Source organism: Macaca fascicularis, chromosome 5 (genome assembly GCF_037993035.2).
Source record: "Macaca fascicularis isolate 582-1 chromosome 5, T2T-MFA8v1.1".
Lineage (NCBI taxonomy): Eukaryota > Metazoa > Chordata > Mammalia > Primates > Cercopithecidae > Macaca > Macaca fascicularis.
This window is the reverse complement of record NC_088379.1, coordinates 51,609,833-51,633,225: the sequence shown is the minus strand read 5'-3', so window position 1 is coordinate 51,633,225 and position 23,393 is coordinate 51,609,833. Positions and strand designations below refer to the sequence as shown.

Sequence of the window (23,393 nt, the reverse complement as noted above, 5' to 3'; positions counted from 1 at the left end):
ATGTGGCTTCTAACGATCTGTAAATTAATTAGAAACTGTATTTTGAATCGGATTATCCAAAAAAGACAGAAAAAAAAGAAAGGAAGGAAGGAAGGAAGGAAGGAAGGAAGGAAGGAAGGAAGGAAGGAAGGAAGGAAGGAAGGAAGGAAAGAAAAGAAAAGAAAAGAAAAGAAAAGAAAAGAAAAGAAAAGAAAAGAAAAGAGAAGAGAAGAGAAAAGAAAAGAACTGGAGCAAAGCCTACTTTGGGAATTCTGTATTGTTGTCTACTTCAAGACTGACTTTTGTTGATTGGTTGGCAATTTGAGTTACTTACACTTTAAACGACTAAAATAAATTACAGGTTGGATGCAGTGGCTCACACCTGTAAACCCAAAATTTGGGAGGCTGAGGCGAGAGTATCCCTTGAATCTGGAAGTTTGAGACCAGCCTGGGCAACATAGTGAAACTCAACTTCTACAAAAAAATGTAAAAATTAGGCAGGCATGGTTGTGCATACCTGTAGTCCCAGCTACTCAGGAGATTGAGGAGGGCGGCATTAATTGAGCCCAGGAGGTTAAGGCTGCAGTGAGCAATGATCATGCCACTGCACTCCAGTCTGGCCAACAGAGCATGACCCTGTCTCAAAAAAAAAAAAAAAAAAGACATGTTTTAAAAATGTTTAAATAAAGCAAATAAAGAATAATTAAAATAAATTGACATTGATTCAATGAAGAGAAAATAAAATTACTATATTGCTTTTCCCTGTGAAGTATTTCCTTGCCCTTTCAAGCTTTTTTAAGAATATCAAAATTATCAAAATGAGCAAGAGGTTATAATTTATAATTATATGACCCATGCACAACACTAAAAGGTTTCCATGTTACCACTAGGACAGATTTGGAAGCCAGCATTGAAGTGGTTACAAGTGCACTGAAAATCTGTATTTGAAAAGTTCTAATGGTTTCCAGAATCAGAGTTTTCACAAGTAAACCCTTGCCCTATAGATAAATTAGATTTTAAATGAATAACTAGTAATAATACACGAAGTAGTCACATGAATATTATCAAACACTATTGACTATACACATCAAATGTAGAAGTAAATGAGGAAAAATGGTGACTTCATCAAAGCTTATTGTGAATTTCAATTTTCTTCATATTTGGTTAAGGTGTAAGTGGCTTGAGGAATAACAATAAGTTCTACTTCAAGGTTATTCTCAGGACTTCTCCTTGAGTCTGTATTGAGAAAGAAAAATACAAACCCATGAAGGTCACCCTCTGGCAACATCTCCCTAACTTCTTAAATAAATTTCACCAGTGACCAGAAGTAATATTGAATGGCTTGGTCTTAATAAGAAATTCAAAGAATATTCTCCTTTTGATTAACTAAAAAGGAACAAGGAATTTTCTGCCATAGTGATATTCACCATGCAACATCTAGAAGCAGCCACATTCACCAAGACACAGGAGCCTGGAGAATGAGGGTCAAGGCTGTACCTGTTGCAATGTCTACTTGACTTCCTACTCCCATTTAGGGCGCTGGCCCATAAAATGGTAGTTGCTATGGGACTGACAGATAGGAGCAGAGTAATCCACGAGGTACATGGATAGTCTTAACTAAGAATGTGACTATTAGGAGCTTAGTGGTAGGGCTTGGATACCTAAAAATCAAGTTGCTACTAGGCTAGATGCCCTGGGAAATGGTCAAGTCAACTACAGTAATAACTGGGGTGTCTAACATCTGTAAGACTCTTTGTAAACATTACTAATACAACAACTCCACAAGATCAGAATGATTGTTCCCATCTTGCAAATTAGAAAACTGAAGGCCAAGAAATTAAGTCATTTACCAAATACATGTAGTTAGTACAGTGCAGAAAAAGCATAATCCAAACAGGTCAGTCTGACATCCAAGTCCATGTACCAGACTTCCTCACAAACCCACTTACCTGAAGCATAGAGCTGCAAACGTATCTTTATGCATCCATGCGAACTTTTTATACACTTGGATCTGTTTTACGTGTACAGTCTTTAGAAACAAAAACACAGAAATCATCTAAGATGGTGGTCACATTTTACATAGTACATATCAAGACATTATCTGAGAAATTATTTTGTGTCACTTTCTGGATGTAATATCCAATCTGTATGATATAATGTAGATTACACCACAATGGAATTTTTGATGTTGTTCATAGAACAACAAGAAGGAAATTTTAAATCATTCCAGAAAATAAAGGATAGATAAATAAATAACTATGAGGCAGAGTCCCTACTTATAAGATACTTTCACACAGAGGGGGCAAGGCATTTAAAAAATTAAATTAAAAAAATACTAAATAGCATATAAGTCAGCTAGCTTTCAACTGCACTTAACATAAGAGCCAATTAAATGTAGCAATTAACATAAGAGCCAATTAAACTAAGGTGTTGCATTTACAATTCTAGCAACATGGATGACTAAGTACTATGGCTAACACTACCATGGTAAACAATAGACAATACCGAATAAAATATTTTTAGTCTTCTAAATGACAAGCTAAGAATTCCAGTTAGTAATAAATATTCAGAGCAAAACCACTGGGTGGAAATGGTCCCCAGGGAGGAAGAACACAGAAGCTGCCTTTCACCTTGAGGGATTCACTGAACTGTATGAAGTTGAGCCATGAGAGTTTCACAGGCTGATTTGGCTCGGCTTTGTGTCCCCACGCAAATCTCATGTCGAATTGGAGGAGGGGTCTGGTGGGAAGTGATTGAATCATGGGGGTGGATTTCCCCTTTGCTGTTCTCGTGATAGTGAGTGAGTTCTCACAAGATCCGATGGTTTAAAAGTGTGTGACACTTTCCCCCTTGTTCTCTCTCTCTCTCTCCTGCCACCATGTGAAGAAGGTTCTTGCTTCCCCTTCACCTTCCGCCATGATTGTAAGTCTTCTGAGGCCTCCCAGTCATGCTTTCTGTAAACCTGTGGAACTGCGAGTCAATTAAACCTCTTTTCTTCATAAATTACCCAGTCCCCCATAATTCTTTATAGCAGTGTGAGAATGGACTAACACACAGGACATAGAGGATAGAAGTCAAAGCCATCCCAAGAGGTGAGGCACATAGAAGATGGTCCCACACAGAGCAGGAACTGCCTATCCCCAAAGAAACTACACCCTCGAAATTCATGTGGATTAAAAAACAAAACCAGATATCTGAAAGGGAAATTTCAATCCTGGTGTTAAATATCAACCCTGAGAATTTTTGTATCTACCAGTTGGCCCTCAAAGCAGCCCAAATTCCTACCTAAAAAATTCAACTTCACTCAGAATTTAAAATAGCCCCAGGTTGGTGATACCTGCAGTTACCTGATACAAGGGCAAATCCTCCCTGATGTAAGCTACCTTCGGCCTAAGCTAAAAGGAATGATCACAGATAAGTTCAAAAAAAATATGAGTTCATAATACAAACAAAAGAGACACAGACCACATATGGGAACAACGTATGCTAGAGGCAGAAATAGCAGTTGGCAGAATCATACCTGCAAGACTTCAGCTATTAGAATACCCTGATGCATCTTGCTATAGGTGTAATACACCACAGTATAACATAAAGAATAAATGAAGGTATCGAAAATATGAGTAAGAGCACCACACTATAAAAATTTCCAAGTAGATTTGAAAAAAAATATATCATAGTTGACAAAAGAATTAGTGAACTAGAAGATGAATCTGAAAAAAAGTATCCAGAATAGAAAACAGAGTCAAAAAGATGAAAAATACGAAATAAAATTGAGTCATGGAAGAAAGAATGAAAGGGACTAAAAATAAACCTCTAATAGGTGGGCTTTTTTAAGGTAGAGAAGAGAGAGTAGAGGCAATATTTGAAGATATAATAGCTAAGAATTTTCCAGAACTGATAAAAAGATACCAATCCATAGATTCAAGAATTCCAATGAATTTCAAACAAGATATATAAAACACAGCTAAACAAATTATATTGAAACTGTAGAACAGAAAAGAAAAAGAAGTTTTTTTAAAAAAACACCCTAATGAAAGGCAGAGAAATGGCAATTAGACTGTGAGCTGACTGCTCAACAGCAATAATGTGGACAAGAAGATAATGGATTGATAACCAAAGTGGCAAATGCATGCTTAAATCTAAACAAATGCAGACTATAAACACAATAATAAAAAGGGCTTGTGTGGTAAAGAAAAACAGCAATGATATCATATAAGTTAAGGGGACAGAAAGCAGTGAAATGTTCTAACATCATTATGTTGTCTAAAGGAAAGTAAAGATACTGGCTAATTTTAGACTTAGGTGACTTAAATATACATATTTATGTTATGGGTTGAATTGTGTCCACCAAAAAGATATGTTCAAGTCCTAACTTCTGATACCCATGAATGTGACCTTATTTGGAAATACGGTCTTTGCAGATGTTGAGATGAGGTCGTACTGAGTTGCAGTGGGCTCTAATCCAGTGACTGGTACCTTTAAAAGAAGAGAGAAATTTGGTGATGGAGGCAGAGATTGGAGTGATACATCTACTCATTTTATCAAATGAGTTGATAAAATGTATCAACTCATTCTATTATGGGTCTAGCAAAACCTTGATTCCAAAACTTGTCGAGGGCAGAAGGACAAAAGAAATTACGGCCCAGTATTTCTCAGGGACACAGATGCAAATATCCTAAGGAAAATATTGGTGAACAATAAAACAATGCATAAAAAAGAAAATATAGGCCAGGTGCGGTGGCTCACGCCTGTAATCCCAGCACTTTGGGAGGCCGAGGCGGGCGGATCACAAGGTCAGGAGATCGAGACCACGGTGAAACCCCGTCTCTACTAAAAATACAAAAAATTAGCCGGGCGCGGTGGCGGGCGCCTGTAGTCCCAGCTACTCGGGAGGCTGAGGCAGGAGAATGGCGTGAACCCGGGAGGCGGAGCTTGCAGTGAGCCGAGATCGCGCCACTGCACTCCAGCCTGGGCGACAGAGCGAGACTCCGTCTCAAAAAAAAAAAAAAAAGAAAATATATTACAAACAAGTTGGTTTTACCCCAGGAATGAAAACTTAGTCTAACATTAGAAAATCAGAAAATACAGTTTACCACATTAAAAATTAATGGAAAGAATTATACAGTTACCTCAACAGATGCAGAAAAAGTATTTGATAAATCTCATAACAACAACTTTTAGCAAACTAGAAATTCTTAACCTAGTAGAGAATATCTATAAAAATTTGACCCCAGCAATACCATTACCCGATATATACCCAAAGGAATATAAATCATTCTATTACAAAGATAATGCACACACATGTTCATTCTGGCACTATTTACGCTAGCAAAGACATGGAATCAACCCAAATGCCCAACAATGACAGAGTGGATAAAGAAAATGTGGCACACATACACCATGGAATACTATGCAGCCATAAAAAGGAACAAGATCATGTCCTTTGCAAGGACATGGATGGAGCTGGAAGCCATTATCCTCAGCAAACTAACACAGTAACAGAAAACCAAACACCACGTGTTGTCGCTTATAAGTGGGAGCTGAACAATGAGAACACATGGACACAGGGAGGGGAACAACACACACTGGGACCTGTGGGGGATGAGGTAAAGGGAGAGAGAGCATTAGGAAAAATAGTTAATGTATGCTAGGCTTAATACCTAGGTGACGGGTTGATGGGTGCAGCAAACCACCATGGCACATGTTTACCTATGTAACAAATCTGCACATCCTGCACATGTACCCTGGAACTTAAAAATAAAAATAAAGAATATCTATAAAAACCTATAGCAAACTTTACACTTAATGATAAAACACTGAAAGTGGCCAAGCATAATGGCTCATGCCTGTAATCCCAGCACTTTGGGAGGCTGAGGTGGGCGGATCACTTGAGGTCAGGAGTTTGAGACCAGCCTGGCCAACATGGTGAAACCCTGTCTCTACTAAAAATACAAAAATTAGCCAGGCGTGGTGGCATGTGCCTATCAGTCCCAGCTATTCAGGAGGCTGAGACACGAGAATCATTTGAACCCAGGAGACAGCAGTTGCAGTGAACCAAGATTACGCCACTGCATTCCAGCCTAGGCAACAGAGCAAGACTGCCTAAAAAAAAAAAAAAAAAAAAAAAAAAACACCACCAAAAGCATTCACTGTAAGGTTAGGAACAAGACAAGAGCGCCTGTACTTCTACTCTTATTCAACATTGGTTGGGTATCCTAACCAGTGCAGTAATGCAAGAAAAACAAATAAAGAATCAAAAGGAAGAAACAAACAGTCCTGTTTACAGATGATGTAACTGTCTATGTAAAAGACTGAATAACCTGTAAGAGAGTTAATAAAAGAGTTAATAATAATTAATAAGAGAGTTTAGCAAAGTTGAACAATACAAAATCAAGGTATAAAAATCTATTGCATTTCCATTCACTATCAACAAAAAGGAAATATTTAATGAATACATACCATATATAATAGCACCAAAACATATAAAGTCCCTAATAATAAACCTATTAGAAGATGAGCAATACCTTTCTGATAAAACTATAAAACTTCATTTTAAAAAAAGAAGGCTAAATATCATAATGACCGATTAGAAAATGTTAATTCTCAGGCTGGGCACAGTGGTTTACACCTGTAATCCCAGCACTTTGGGAAGCCAAGATGGGCAGATCACAAGGTCAGGGGTTCAAGACCAGCCTGACCAACATGGTGAAACCCCATCTCTACTAAAAATACAAAAATTACCCCGACGTGGTGGTGTGCACCTGTAATCCCAGCTACTAGGGAGGCTGAGGCAGAAGAATCGCTTGAACCCAGGAGGCAGAGGTTGCAGTGAGCTGAGATCACACCACTGCATTCCAGCCTGGGTAACAGAGTGAGACTCTGTCTCAGGGGGAAAAAAAAAAAAGTTAATTCTCATCACACCAATCCACGGTTTGAATGTAATGCTAATCAAATTCCCAAAAGACACTGTTTTTTAGATCTTCACAACATGATTCTAAAAAAATATGGAAGAGCAAAGGGCTAAGAATAGCCAAGAAAGCAATAAAGAAGAACAAGTTGGAGGTGAAGGGGCTTATCTTACCAGATATCAAAAATTATTACAAGGCTTTAAGATACTGGTATTGGTGCAGGGATAGACAGTTCTCACACATATGGAAACCTGATATGATGGAGCTGGTACAACAGATCACTGAAGAGGACAGACACCAATAAATACTCCTAGGATAACTGGTTAACGGTATCCAAAAAATAGTAAAAGCTGCACAAGGTGGTGTGCACCTGTAGTCACAGCTACTCAAGAGACTGAGGCAGGAAGATCACTTGAGTCCAGGAGTTCAAAGGCAGCCTGGGCAATGTAACAAGACCTCGCCTCAAATAATAATCACAGTAATAATAATAAATTGGACCTCTTTCCTCATACCAATTCCAGGTAGATTATAGATTTAACTGTGAAAGGCAAAATTATAAAATTGTTAGAAGATAATGTGTATTCAAAGTAAGGATTTGTTTAACAAGACACAAAAAGCAGAAGCCATAAAGGAAAATAATAAATTTGAGTAACTTAAAATTAAGAAATTCAATCAACAAAAGGCAAAATAAAATGAGTCAAAAATTAAGTCTTCACTGAAAGATCTGTGTAAGTCATATAATTATTAAAGAATTCACATCTAAAATACATAAAGAACTTCTAAAAATAAATAAGTAAAATTCACAGAATCCAATAGAAAAAAAATAGGAAAAAAAACAGGCAGAAAAATTGAGTAAGTATTTCAGAGAAGGAAGCCAAATAGCTAATGAACATACAAAAATATAATCATATAAATACAAATTAAAATCTCAGTGAAATAATTCACAACAACATATTGTCAAAAATTTTAAAGTCAGATAGCAAGGATTCTCAAGGATGTAGAACAAGAGAACACTTATTTCCATGGAAAGACGATAAATAAATACAAGCATTTTGGGAATCATCCTTAGCAGGGTTGAAAAGTACCTTCCTGAAGCCCAGCAATTCCATCTTTAGAGAAGGCTTCCTTGCTCTGAACCAGAGTTGACTGGGCCAGGGGGTGACAGGCTCCAGGGCTATCACTGCTCAGGCCCTGCCCAGTCACCCCAAGGGACAGAGGAAATCAGTATCTCCACACCCCTGTAACCCATTTGCAGCGCAGCAATGTGCAAAGCACATCACTTGAGAAATGCTGCCCTAGAAAAACACTCTCACATGTTCAACACAGGAAATAAGAGACTGCCAGTCACAGTGGTGCAAGCCTGTCATCCCAGCACTTTAGGAGATCAAGATAGGAGGATCGCTTCAGCTCAGCAGTTTGAGATCAGTCTAGGCAATGTGGCAAAACCTATCTCTATGAAAAATACAAAAATTAGCTGGGCACAGTGGTGTGTGCCTGTAGTCCCAGCTGCCTGGAAGGCTCAGGTGGGAGGACTGCTTGAGCCCGGCAAGTTGAGGCTGCAGTGAGCCGACATCACATGGGTAACCAGACCCTGGAAAGAAGAGAGGGAGGGAGGGAGACAGAGAGAGAGAGAGAGAGGAGAGAGAGAGAGAGAGAGAAAGGGAGGAAGGGAGAGAGGGCAAAGGAAGGAAGGGAGGAAGAGAAAAGAGAAAGAAAGAGAGGAAGGAAAGAGGAGAAAAAGAAAGAAAGGAAAGGAAAGGAAGAGAGAGAGAGAGAGAGAGAGAGAAAGAAAGAAAGAAAGAAAGAAAGAAAGAAAGAAAGAAAGAAAGAAAGAAAGAAAGAGAGAGAGAGAGAGAGAGAAAGAAAGAAAGAAAGAAAGAAAGAAAGAAAGAAAGAAAGAAAGAAAGAAAGAAAGAAAGAAAGAAAGAAAGAAAGAAAAAAAAGAAAGAAAGAAAGCAAGCAAGCAAGCGAACAAACAGTAGTTCATGCGTGTAATCCCAGCACTTTGGGAGGCCAAAGCAGGAGAATCACTTGACCCAGGAGTTTGAGAGCAGCCTGGGCAACATAGCAAGATTCTGTCTCTATTTTTTTTAATTTGAAAAATAAAAATAATAATAATTTAATATTAAAAAAGAATAGTCAGGAGTCGTGGTGCTCTCCTGTAGCTACTTAGGAGGCTGAGATGGGAGGATCGGCTTGAACTCAAGAGTTTGATGCTGCAGTGAGCTATGATCATGCCATTGCACCTTAGTCTGGGCAACAGAGCAAGATCCTGACTCTAAAAAAAAACAGAGAGAAAGAGAGGGAGAAATACAGAAAGAATAGAAAACTCTAGAAACAGTCAAAATATTCATTAACAGTAGAATAGTCACGTAGCAGCATATAGCAGTAAAAGCAAATAAATTGCAATAACAACATGAATGGATCTGAGGAATATAATGTCCTGCATAAACAAGTTTAAAAAGAAATATGCAATATGAAACCATGTGTACAATATTGAAGACCAGGCAAAAGTAAGTAATAAACTTTTAAGAATACAAATACATGTGGTTAAAAAAATTAAAAAACAAACAAACTGAAAACACACACACACACAAAGCCAGAGAATGGTGTATACAAATTTTACAGGGATGGAAATTTTGTTAGGGGAAGCAGGAGCTTCCATCCCCTTATTACCTTCAATACCCATTATTGCCTTTGGGAGACCACAAGGGCAATGGCAATATTATTTTCTTATGCTAGGCTTTGTGTGAATGAGTGTTCATATATTGTTATTATCTGTATTTTATAGATTTAATGTTATTTAATGCTTAATACAAATTATTAATAAAACTCCACAAAGTATTTATGATGGCTCTACTAAAAAGCTCAGGGTTAGGCTGGATCCAGAGCTGGTTCTTCAGTGGCACAATTACATCCTCCAGGACCAAGATCCTCTCCACTCTTCTCACTTTGCAATCCTCAATTTATGAAAGTCTTTCCTTCTGCTCACAAATTGAACACAGAACTTCCAAATGTTACAAAAACCCAGGAATATACCCAGCAAAGGAGGAGAGTCTCCATCCATGCATTTATTAGTGAGACAACCCTTCTACAGAAGACGTCCCCTCAGTGCCATGGACCAGGATTTGGGGCACGCGTCCATTCCTAAATGAATCCTGGGCAGACAATACTGGATCATCGTGACTGGCTTAGACCACTGATTCTCAAAGTTTGGTCCCTGGGCCATCAGCATCAGCATTCCCTCAAAACTTGATAGAAATGCCCTACCCAAGACCTATGGAATTAGATATTCTGGGGGTGCAGATCAGCAGCCTGTGTTTTAATACATTCCCCAAGTGAATCTCATGCATGCTAGAGTTTGAGAACACTGGCTTAGGCTTAGACTAATTCAAACTTAAACTCTGAAGCTAGATATATAATCACATTCCTGAGGACACAGGATGGAAAGTGAACACCTAATCAAATGTGGGGCTGTCACGGGAAAGAAAGACGTTTGCCACAGAGTCTCCCTGATGAATCCTTCAGGACATCAGAGAAGGGTTAGAAGCCTCAAGCAAAGGGAAATGTGACTTGGCTCAGCAGGATGAGAGGAGTTCATAGGAATGGGAAGGAAGGGCATATCAAAAAGTAGAAAGAAAATGACAAAGAAAGTCGCTATAGTTCCTTTAGCCCAGAGCCACTTAACTAATTGGGATTCATTTGTTGCAGATAAAGTAAAAACTCATTTCCCCAAATGTCAATCTAATAATATAAAAGCCCCCAACACCTTCTTTTTCAATTATAAATATGCCTGAAGGGGAATTGTAATGTTAAAGTACTACAGTGTGAACAAAGCAACTAATTCCCCTGTGGTTATTTTTCATATTTAGATGAACTTAGTGAGACTCTGCATTACCCACATCAGAATTTATCTGTACACCTAAATCATCACTATTTTCCTCAAATATGTTCTAACAACAATATCTGGGGTCATATTTTTAACTACTTTGAGGGTTTTCTAATGTGAATAAGAAATGAATATCAAAAGGTGGCAAATAAATGAGTTAAAGACAAATAACAGACCAGAGGGAATATCTGCAACATGTAGAATAGGAAAGTTAACATTCATAATATATACAAAGATCCTACAAATAAGAAAGAAAAAGAAACAAAATTCAATTAAAAAATAAGAAAAGATGTAAACAGGTCATCAATTTATTCATTCACTCAACTACTCATTTTTTAAAATTCCATATCATTTGCATCCTGGCTCCACCCTTCCGAGTTGTGTGACCTGGGACAGTCTGTTTAATTTCTCTATGGCTCAGTTTTCCCACCAACCATAAGCAGGTAATAATAGTACCAACTTCATAGGGTCTTTGTAAGTATCAAAACAGTAAATATATGCAAAGCACAAGAAGCCTCAGAAATGCTAGCTATCAAGTTATTATCTTGTATATTATAAGACCAGCACTCTTCTAGGCATGGCAATTCTCAAAAGAAAAAAAATAAACAGTCAGAAAATAGCAAACAATGCCTACTATCAACACTATGCACAGGTTTGTGGGGATATAGCATTCCCATGCTTCATCAGTGTAAACTCAGAGCAAAGATTGTGGAACAAGTAAATAGCATCAACTTTAAATGCACATACAACATGATGCCAGAATGCTACCTATAGGACTTTACTTGAGGGTACTCAAAATATGTGTTTATCACCACATATTTATAACAGAAAAGAATACTGGAAATATCCTAAATGTCCATATATGGGGACTGGTAAAAGAAATATGGTACATTTAAATTATGGGAAATCTATTTTAAAAATAAGATAGATGTATATATACTGATATGAAGACATCTTCAATATATAATATTTTTTCAAGTGAGTGTAACATGATCCTTTTGTGAACATCTTAAAGAGTTTACACATATATTGCATACATATATTGCATATGCATGAACATGTCTTGGGAAAGAAAATGTCACTGTGGGAAAAAGAACTAAAGATCGGGGATGGTGGGGAGTTATTTCCATTTTTATTTTTTATACTACTGGAATTTTTCTATAGCTATTCTTTTTAATGTGGTGAGATTATGAGTTGTCTTTTTTCTTCTTTATTTTTTCAGCATTTTTTAAACCTAATACTTAAAAAAAGCACAGGTGCTTATTATCTCACAATTTTTAAGGGTCAGAAATTCAAGTGGCTTATTAGGATGGCAGGATGCTTCTAGCTCAGGATCTTTCATGAGGCTGCAGTCTCAGCTGAAGGCTTGGTTGGGGCCAGAAGACTTGATTGCAAGGTCACCCATGTGTCCATCAGTCAGAGGCCTCAGTTCTTCACCAAGTGGGCCTTTTCATAGGTCTGCTCACAATATGACAGCTGGCTTTCCCCAGAGCAAGTGATCTAAGAGAGAGAGCAAGAGAACAAGTAGGAAGCCACAGTGGCTTTTAGGAAATGGCCTCTGAAGTTATATTCCATCACTTCTGCTTTATTCTATTCAGTAGAAGTAAACAGTATCCATGAGTTTGCAGACATTTCAAAACCACAAATGACAGAAGAGGAATATTTATGAGTTAAATACAGAAAGAAAGAGAAGTAGGACTTGATGTATTGAAGATTTGTGAAAAGAACACTAGCCTTCAATCAGGAGAGCTGGGGTTTATTTCACCATATACAGCAAGTACTTAATAGATGTTTGGGGCTAGGCACAGTGGCTCATGCCTGTAATCCTAGCACTTTGGGAGGCAGAGGCAGGCAGGTCACTTGAGGTCAGGAGTTCGAGACCAGCCTGGCCAACATGGTGAAACCCTGTCTCCACTAAAAGTACAAAAATTTGTCAGGTGTGGTGGTGCACACCTGTAGTTCCAACTACTTGGGAGGCTGAGGCAGGAGAATCGCTTGAACCTGGGAGGCAGAGGTTGTAGTGAGCCGAGATCATGCCACTGCACTCCAGCCTGGGCAACAGACTGAGACTCTGCCTCAAAAATAAACAAATAAAATAAAAATAAAGAAATAAGTGTTTAGTAACTGTTCATTAAATGAATGAATGTAGAAATTACAGCTTTTCTGAGACTGTTTTCAAGTCTTTGGCTATGTGCATAGGAGCAGTTACCACATTACAAAGGCTCTCCAGAGGGTTGGGTGGGATAATGGGTATCAGAGGTCTTTGTAAATTTAACATCTGTAGCCAAATTTTGCAAGGACACAAATTTGGCCTGAGAAAGGAGGAAGAGGCTCTGGCATACTGGAGTCCTTGCCCATGCCAAGTGTCTTTTCTGCCTGGCAGGGTCCCGGGACCTGGGGCAGCACTCTGATTCCAGCTCCCCGTCTGAACTCTATCTCAGCCCAGTCCTGAGTCCTTGCAATGTCTTACTTCCAGTTGTTACTAAAAATCTGATACATTTTATTTTATGACAGCACCAAACTCATTGGTCTTCCCTATCTTGATAAATAGCAACTCAATTTTTCCCATCACTCAGGCCAAAACTTGGAGTCATTCCCAATATCTCTCTCTATATCACTCCTCACATCCAATTGATCAGTTAATCCTTCTAACTATATCCAGCATCCAGCTTGTCACCACTTCTATCACTACCATGCTATCCAAGCAGTTCCCCACCCTCCCCACAACCAAACATGTTACCTGGTACACCAACATGATTTCTCTCTAAAGAGAAATCTCTTTTCAACAAGTCATTTGCCTGGATCTAACATCCAAGTCTGGATATAGTTTCTGACCCTTCCACTAGCATCATTTTGCAACATTTTCCACAGATTATATAATCTAATATCATACGATGAGTAGGTGTGATGCATGCCTGGTGGCACCACACTGCAACCATTTCATGACAACCAGTCTGTGAGCATATTTGTTTCCTGTGTCACAAGACCCAGGCCTGACTAGGGTCTACCATGGCAAGCAACATCTGGAACTACTGAGCTGTATGTGACAGGAAGGGGAGACTCCGTCAAATGCTGAAGTGTATAAAACAGAAAAAGTGAGTATACATGATCCTCTATGATATCACACCATTGAATTAACCTATCCTGGAACGGCCAGACTTCTTGTATCCGATAATAAAACTCTTATTGCTTAAACCATTTATTAGTTTTTTCTGTTGCAGCTAAAAACATCCTTCATCCTTATCAATACATCTGCTATTGGTAAGTGTTCATTAAACGAACAGCTAAAATTAGAAAGCATTATGGCAATTTTTAAAAAATCAAATACAATCGGTCAGTTAAAATACAAAAATAAAACTATTCCAGAAACACAATAGAGAAATAGGATACATGATGCTACTAAAAATCTCAGATTAGATAGTTATTAATATTAAATCTAAAGTTCCTGACTCCAGAGGAAAAGAAAAAGAATACCAACATTTTAGGAGAGAAAAATCTTTTCCTGATACTAATCCTACGCAAAATCTACCATGAGAAGATAAGGGATACAGAATAACATAATAGAGGTAGTGTTTCTGTGGCAAAGATTGTTCATGCTTGCCAAATATCCACGTATTCCATATCCCAGACCCCATGAATCCCAGTGGGATCATGTCACTAATTCTTAACAGTGGAATGTGAGCAAAAGTGATGTATCGTTTGTGATCCAGGAAGGATGCACTTCTCCACACCTTCTGTATCTCCTGTCCATACAGCTGGAAACAAAATGCTCTCAAGATGACAGTTTCCAAATAAAAGCAACTTGGATCCCTGAGTTGTCGCTTGATGGAAAGCCAAGCAGGAGACCAACCCAATCTATATCAGACTGTGATATTAAAAAGAAACAAATCTTGTTGTGTTAAGCCACTAAAATTTTCAGGTTTATCTGTTCCACTGAATAGCTCAGCTTAGCCTGGCTACTACAGTATCCATCAATAACTTTACACTCTACTTAAGATTTTGGAATCAAGAATGCCATTTGAAAGAGACATATGGTTGAGGTTTAATTCTTCTAAGTTGAACACATCCTTCATTTTCATAACAACCCTCAGTTCCTCTTCCAAACACAACACAGAAATGCACACCATGATTTGGTATCTTCTTGAGTCTAGTAAGCATCCTCTCTCTCTAAGAGCTATCCTTTCTCAGGGAACTCTTGTTCACACCCATTCTGTTTCATCCTCTCAATGCAGCATTTAAGAAGCTGAAAACAAAGGAAGACAAAGATAAGTTTAAAACACCAACTTAGTGATGGTAACAAAAAGAACATCACTGAAAGGTTATATATATATTGGGACAGTCGTCTTTTTTCAGCACTAAAAATCCTATCAATTGTGTCATTTCAAATGCTCTGGAATTCAGTAATCCACTACTATAAAAAGTGTGCCAAACCAAAAATATCTGAGATCTCCAAATGAGCGCTTTCTTGACTAGAAAATCCTGGGCACCGACATCATCTCAAATGTATAAAAATAAACTGTGAAAGAGTAAAACACTCAGGGAGGAAGGCAAATACTTGTATTTTATCATTTCAGGTGCCAATCCGTAGATTTTTCTACCTCTGTCTTTCTGAGTATAATGCATGGACTGATCCGAGTTTCCCTGAGCTGCTCCAGCACTCAACCTAGGGATGTTTCACACTGAGTCATCCTTCCTATTAGGCTGCTTAGGGAGGGAATTACTGAGATTCCCACTGTAATCTGAGCACCCTTTACTGCCACTTATACCAAAGATGCTACATCCCAAAATGATAACTAATTTCCTGTGCGGACCCTGAATCTCTCCCCCTACCCTAAGTTTTTATCATTAAGTTCCTGCTTTTGACTTTATAGGATCTATTCTTTGGTCCCTATTTCAAGCTATTGTTCCTAAGATTATTCTTACTAGTCCTGCCCCCCTCCAAAATACCCTGGTCCCTAAAGTTGGTGCCTATGACCAAGTATGTTTAATAATACTGAGTATTTGTCATATATCAATAATAAATACATGACGTTTTGTCATTTAAGGTAGTGGTCACCAACCTCCAGGCCACAGACCAGTACCAGTCCGTGGCCTGTTAGGAACCGGGCTGCTCAGCAGGAGGTGAGTGGCAGGTGAGTGAGCAAAGCTTCATCTGTATTTACAGCTGCTCCCCATGGCTCCCATTACTGCCTGAGCTCCGTCTCCTGTCAGAGCAGCAGCAGCATTAGATTCTCATAGGAGCACAAGCCTTATTGTGAACTGCGCATGCGAGGGATCTAGGTTGCACACTCCTTACGAGAATCTAATACCTGATGGTCTGTCACCGTCTCCCATCATCCCTAGATGGGACCGTCTAGTTACAGGAAACAAGCTCAGGGCTCCTACTGATTCTACATTATGGTGAGTGGTATAATTACATCATTTTATATTACAATGTAATAATAATAGAAATAAAGTGCATGATAAATATAATGCACTTGAATCATCCCAAAACCATCTCCCTGCACCCCACCTCCCCAGTCCATGGAAAAATTGTCTTCCACAAAACCAGTCTCTGGTACCAAAAAATCAGTGATCTTTGGACCACTGATTTAAGGAATCAAAGAAAAAATGATTTCTAAAAGTTAATAAACTTTTTTGTTCAAGACTGAAGCCACAAAGTATAAAGTCAGTTCTTTTAAAGGATATTCTAGACATAGTGATCAGGCCATAAGCTAATTGGTTTTCCTACAGAATCTTTAAATTGTCACAACCACACTTTAAGGTAGGTACTATTAGCCCTACTCTGTAAAAGAGGAAACTGAAAACTAAAGAAGTTAGGTAACTTGTCCAGAGTTTCCAGCCTAGGAAGTGGCAGTCACTGCTGTCTGACACTATTTAATTTAAGGAATCCAATGTTCCAAGTTATAATGGGTTTCAATAAATTATTATATTGTCCAGAGGGAAGCCAATGAAAGTGCTTAATGGGTTGACAGAGCACAGGATGTTCCTTTACTATCTAGAGCCTCCCAGGATTAGGGGGTGGAAAAGCACCTGCTCGAGAGAGAGGTGTGTGTGTGTGTGTGTGTGTGTGTGTGTGTGTGTGTGTGTGTGTCTGTGTGAGTGTGAGTGTGTGTGTGTGAGTGTGTGTGTGTGACGGTGGAAGAGGGGAAGAAGGTCCAGCCAGGAAGGCATTACCCATGTCAGTCCATAAATGAGCAGCTAGGACATAAAAGCAGAACCTAAAGGTAATTTTTTCCGCCAGTAAATCAAGAAGGACAAATCTACACTTCAGAATTTTTGTCGTCAGCCAAAAGTTTAGGGAAGCTAATCTAAGAGCTGAGGGCATGCACAAAGGAATCCTACTTACGTGATGCCTGGACTGCTAGGACTGGGGTTGGGAGAAGAGGGTCAGAAGGGCTTTTTAAAGGAGTTTCCTCAGCTGCTGACCATCCTCAGTGCTAGACAGATCCAGCCTCCCTTCCCGTATTCCCATACTCTCCCTCCAGAATCAGAGTTAAATCAATCTGATCTTTGGAAGGTTCTTTATTGTTTTAAATCCACACTGCGGTGTCTTCAGAATAAGGGGGGAAAGTTGAGATTCCAGTTCTTTGCACAGGTAAGAAAAGGGGGGAAGATCTAAACTAAAATACTCTATTTGGTCCAAGATAAATATACTCACACACTCATTTACTTAAGCAATATGTGATGTTATAAACTAGATTGAACATCAATTCTCAAATCATACATTGAATAAGAGCACCCTCATCAGGCCACAACTAATTTATTGAGTTATAGTAACTGTGCTAAAGTACCATTTGACTTCCAAAACGAGAAAGTGATGCAATAATAAGCAAAAATTGCAGAGGCATATGCCAACTGTCTCAAAATTGTCCCCCAAAGTCATCTTACCCAATTATCATTTAATAAAGGCAATTGCTAGACAATGTTATGTGTATTCACAGGGAAAAGAACATTAAGGTCAAAATGTTTTTGTTGAAGCTCTACCACTAACGGTGGGACCTTCACAAGTTGATGAACCTCTGTTAGCCTCTATTTACTCATCTCTAAAATGGGCATAACCTTATTAAATCTGCCTTACTAGGATCAAATAAGATACATTTCAAAGTCCTATGAAGTAAAATATAAAGCACTTAATAAAACAATTATAAATTCAGGTATTATCAGTATTATTTTTACTGAATATGATATAGCATAAAGAATCACCTCATTTTGTTCACATCACAAAAATAACCCTTGACAAAAAAGACATTTGTTATTTCTTTGTTATAGGTATCCACATTCTTTAAAAAGTGAATAAAGTATTTAATTACCAAAAAAAAAAAAAAAAGCACTGGCTGTGCAGAGGATCTTACAAAGATGTGCAGTTCAGACTCATGTCTTAAATGATCTACTTTTTAACTCCTTGGCAAGGCTCTGAATCATTTAAATTAGAGGAGAGTATCAACAAAGATTGATTTCAGTACCACGGGTAGGGCACTGTGCTAGGCTTTCAAAGAAATACACTAATTTTATATGTAGATCTTAGATCCTAGGAGACACCTCAAGAAGTCATCTACTATACAGAGTAAGTTTCCCTTACAGCTCCTGTCTCAGAGAAAGATCTCAAAGGATAAAATATGTTAATTACAGTGACCCCTAGAAAGTGTAGTTAAAGGTAGAACCATCATGTCCGTATTGTTAGAAAGTTTTAAATAAATACATGGTGTTTTGAGGAATCAAACAAAAATGACTTGTAATGCTAATAGACATATTTTAAAGAATGAAGCCAGAAAGTATAAAGTCAAAGGCTTAGGTTCCAAGAACATTCTGGAGACAATCATGTGCAGCCTGAAGCAAGCCTTCAGACTCCTGCACGTGCATTTCACCTCTCAGAAATTTGCAAAACTATTTATCTTGCCATTATGACTTTAGTGTTCTTCTGCATAGTTTTAAGTGAAACATCTAAATTTTTATTGTAAATATAATTAGTTTAAAAGGATAATTTTTGGTGTGCTGTAAGTATTGGTGTCTTAACATGTATACACTTGAATCTAAATGTAGCGATTTGAGACTCATTATCACTCATTAAAAAAACAAGCTCTTGGCCAGGCGCAGTGGCTCACACCTATAATCCCAGCACTTTGGGAGGCTGAAGCGGGCAGATCACTTGAGGCTGGGAGTTCAAGACCAGCCTGGCCAACGTGGTGAAACCCAATCTCTACTAAAAATACAAAAATTAGGCTGGGCACGGTGGCTCACGCCTGTAATCCCAGCACTTTGGGAGGCTGAGGTGGGTGGATCACAAGGTCAGGTGTTCGAGACCAGCCTGATCAACACGGTGAAACCCCGTCTTTACTAAAAATACAAAAATTAGCTGGGCTTCATGGCACATGCCTATAATCCCAGCTACTCAGGAAGCTGAGGCAGGAAAATAGCTTGAACCTGGGAGGTGAAGGTTGCAGTGAGCCAAGATCACACCACTGCACTCCAGTCTGGGCGACAGAGGGAGACTCCATCTCAAAAATAAATAAATAAATAAATAAATAAATATTAGCTGGGAGTGGTGGCACATGCCTGTAATCCCAGCTACTCGGGAGGATGAGGCAAGATAATCACTTCAACCCAGGAAGCAGAGGTTGCAGTGAGCCAAGATCATGCCACTGCACTCCAGCCTGGGCAACAGAGCAAGACTCCCTCTCGAAGAAAAAAAACAAAAACATAGCTCTTCTTTAAAAGTTGAAAATTCTTCGTTTTTCTCCTTTAACTCTGAACCAGTTAGGGTTCAGTACAAGAAACAGAAACCGCTCAAGGCATTTTAAGCAAAAACAGATTTAATATAGAGAATTGGGTTTTTACAAAATCACCAGAGTGAGTTCTAAGTAGGTTTCCAAAAGTCCAGCATAGGCAAATCCACAGAGACAGAAAGTAGATAAGTGGTTGCCTAGGGATGGGGGCAGAGGATGGGAGATGGGGGTTATGAGTGTGATGAGGGAGATGAGGAGTGACTGCTAAAAGAGTATGTAGTTTTATTGGAACACAGGCCTGTTCGTTCATTTATGTATTGCCTGTGGCCGCATTCAAACTGCAATGGGAGAGCTGATTAATTACAACAGAGACTGTATGACCCTCAAAGCCTAAAGTGTGTACTATTTTGTCCTTTAAGAAAAAGTTTGCCAGCCGAGTGCAGTGGCTTACACCTGTAATCCCAGCACTTTGTGAGGCAGAGGCAGGCAGATCATCTGAGGTCAGGAGTTTGAGACCAGCCTGGCCAACATGGTGAAACCCTGTCTCTACTAAAAATACAAAAAAATTAGCCGGGTGTGGTGGCAGGCACCTGTAATCCTAGCTACTCGGGAGGCTGAGGCAGGAGAATCGCTTGAACCCGACAGGCGGAGGTTGCAGTAAGCTGAGATCGCGCCATTGCACTCCAGCCTGGGTGACAAAAGCGAGACTCCTCCTCAAAAAAATAGAAGAGTTCGCCAACCCCAGCTTTTATTCAAAGATGCAATGTTGAACTGTCAGGAATAAATATGTAACTTTTCACCTTCTCTTCCTTGAAATAAAGCTATAGGAGCACCCAGGCACAGAATGAGATGCTGGGGAAAGCAAGTCCTCACCAAGCTGTTTCTCACTAAGAACTGTAAAATTTCAGAATGGTCCACCTTGTAGATGAGTACCCAGGGTGCTTCTTACTTTAAATATTCTAATCTATGATAGATAAACAATAGTTTTATTTTCAAATGGTAATATTTATATTATGCCAGAAATCACATCCTTTGCAAAAACTTATGATGACAAATTTTAGATGTCAACTTTAAGATGCATGTGGAATACATAGCTATTTTTGTGTTTGTTTTTTTCAAAATGCTTGAAGAGAGCTTGCAAGCAAAAATGTTGAAAGATCACTGGCTGAAAGAAGAAAGTCCAACTTTCATTTTGGCAAGAGTTTCAGGTGGATGTATAACCTCCCTCCACACCAACTAGAATTGCTCTAACGATTAGTTATGCTTTTTTTTGTAATTTATTAAGGTACCTGGTGTCTTTGTTCATTTGCTGCATCACCTTATAGAAGTTTGCAGAAGTAAAGCTCTACATACAAGCTATTTGGGTATGGACACACAAGTGAAAAGGAAACTAACATCTACTGAGCATCCACCACTTGTGAGACCCTCTACATAAATTCTCTTATTAATTCCTTGCAATTTTACTTGGAAGTACATGTTATTATTATGTTAATCTCATGTTATAGCCTAAAAAAAGATACTACATGATTTTAGGTAATGTACTCAAAACCATATAACTAGCAAACAACAGAACTAGCATAGAAACCCAAGACTGACACTAAAGCCTATGTACCTTCCATTCTCTGCTCTGCCTAATTCAACTTTCTGATACCTCAGTTCTACATAGACATGTATCTGAGTCCAAGACAAGCAAGTACTCTAGAACCTATGATGGTACTACTTAGTCCCTAACAGTCCCTGACACTTAGCTCCGCTATAATTATTTTTTAAATTTAGAAAAAAAGATGTTTTTAGACAGAGCCTCGCTGTCGCCCAGGCTGATGTGCAGTGGCATGATCACAGCTCACTGCAGCCTCGACCTCCCAGGCTTAAGCAATCCCCTCATTTCAGCCTCCCGAGTTGCTGGGTTTACAGACACATGCCATCACACCTGCCTAATTTTTGTGTTTTTAGTGGAGATGAGATTTCACCATGTTGCCCAGGCTGATCTCAAACTCCTGGGCTCAAGTGATTTGCCCACCTCAGCCTCCCAAAGGGCTGAAATTACAAGTGTGAGCCACTGCACCAAGCCTGAAAAAATTTTTTTGATAGAGACAGAGTCTTGCTATGTTTCCCAGGCTGGTCTCAAACTTCAGGGCTCAAACAATCCTCCCATCTTGGCCTCCCAAAGTGCTAGGCTTACAGGCAGAGCCACTGCACCTGGAAAGTTCCCCTATAATCATTGTTTGGAAAAATATTCAAACCACCTAACTACCAGTAGGTCACCGGCACCAGCCACTCCAAACAAAACCCAATCTAAAGATGGGGACAGGGCCATCTGTGTTTACCCGTTGACTATCAACTCTGCCTAAAAGCATAGCATCTTCCAAAAAGCTGAAAGGGATGAACTTGCCCAACCATCTCATTGCTTCCAGATAAGGATGCTAAAGACTTAGAGATTAATGCCCTATCAAATGTCACACCATCAGTGGCTGGCTAGGCCAAAACAGAATCTCCTGTATTTTGATGATTGATTGATAAGTTGATGAATTAGTGACACACTCTGCCTTTCTAAAAGAACTACAGGTGGCTTCTTAAACACAATCTCCAGTGCTGGAGCATGGGCGATTGAAAGTTCAGAACAGATCCACGAATACCTGTTAAATGGTTCCAGTCCTGATATCTGTCCCACTTTTCTTCCCTTTGTACCTCATCATCCACTGTTTGCATTCCACCAGTGGAGAACAGTGCATGTAAAACTATACTCGAATCACCTGGGGATCATCCTTGTTAAATTTCAGTCTGTTTCAGTAGGTGTGGAGTGAAGGCCAAGATTCCCCATGTTTTTAACAAGCTCCCAAGTGATACCAATGTTGCTGACCACACTTTGTTTTTTGTTTTTTGTTTTGGAGGTTTTGTTGAGACAGGGTCTTGTTCTGTCGCCCAGGCTGGAGTGCAATGGCATGATCATGGCTCACTACAGCCTCGACCTCCCAGGCTCAATCAATCCTCCTGCCTCAGGTGTGCACCACCATGCCTGGCTAATTTTTTTTTTTTTTTTTTTTTTTTTTTTTTTTTTTTTTTTTTGTAGAGACAGGGTTTCGCCATATTGCCCAGGCTGATCTTGAACTCCCAGCATACTTTGAGTGCGAAGGACTTATATAACGTTGTAAGAGTAGTGTTATTTCATACAAGAACTTTTCTAATTTTAAAAGGAGAAAAAAAAGATTAAATAGTGCTAAGGAATACCCAAATTAAGATAATCTCTAAAATCTATATTTCTGAGCACTGAACTCTAACCAGTAAGCAAGTAGCTTCATTTGATGTGTTGGGAAATAGAATTATCGCTACTCCTTAAAAAAAATTAAACACATTTAAAACTTATTACATAAACACACCTACCCTGGATTACACTATCTTTTGTACTTTAGTAAAAGTAATAATGCTGATTAGAATACCTATTTAAAACACATGCTGCATTTTTCTCCTGGCTTAGAATTCATAAAATTCTATTTCTCTTTTACTTGGCTCATTACTCTTCACACTATCTGAAAACAATTCTACCACCAAGTGGACAATACAAAAATTAGCTTATATGATGTTCAACTTTCTCCATTTCTATTCTCCAGCTTCACGGGTTAGCAAAGGGTTCTTGATTTGGCCTAGTTAATAGACCCCAGCAAGACTCACTATTTGAAGACTGAGAGCCTCAAAAGATAAGCCAGATTAAAAAACCATTTTCCAGTACCATTTAAACCATGGTATCTAACACTGCTGATAAAGATGTGTAACAGTAGATAAATATTTCCTCCATGGACACTAATGACTAGAACACAACACTAAAGCAGTTTTCTGACATATGAACTCATGGCATGTGTTAATTCACAGCCACAGACCTCGTAAAATGAAAGC

At 38.8% G+C, this 23,393-nt stretch overlaps 2 long non-coding RNA genes across 4 annotated transcripts in view; both read right to left on the bottom strand.

Moving 5' to 3' along the window:
* Positions 1-14: 14 nt before the first annotated feature.
* LOC135970917 (uncharacterized) lies at positions 15-4,896 on the bottom strand. 2 transcript variants are annotated; one of them, XR_010586831.2, is made up of 3 exons: positions 2,610-4,896; positions 1,929-2,008; positions 15-615 (listed from the first exon to the last, which is right to left on the bottom strand). It is a non-coding gene; the product is annotated as an uncharacterized lncRNA (long non-coding RNA). The 2 variants fall into 2 exon arrangements; XR_010586830.1 differs by lacking the exon at positions 15-615 and adding an exon at positions 1,128-1,215.
* Positions 4,897-11,068: 6,172 nt separating this feature from the next.
* The window catches only part of LOC107129720 (uncharacterized), a 37,952-nt gene continuing 25,627 nt past the window's right edge, over positions 11,069-23,393 (bottom strand). For both annotated transcript variants that reach the window (XR_010586829.2, XR_001490759.4), the window contains exon 3: positions 11,069-12,276. This is a non-coding gene — a long non-coding RNA (uncharacterized lncRNA). The remainder of the gene's footprint in view (positions 12,277-23,393) is intronic.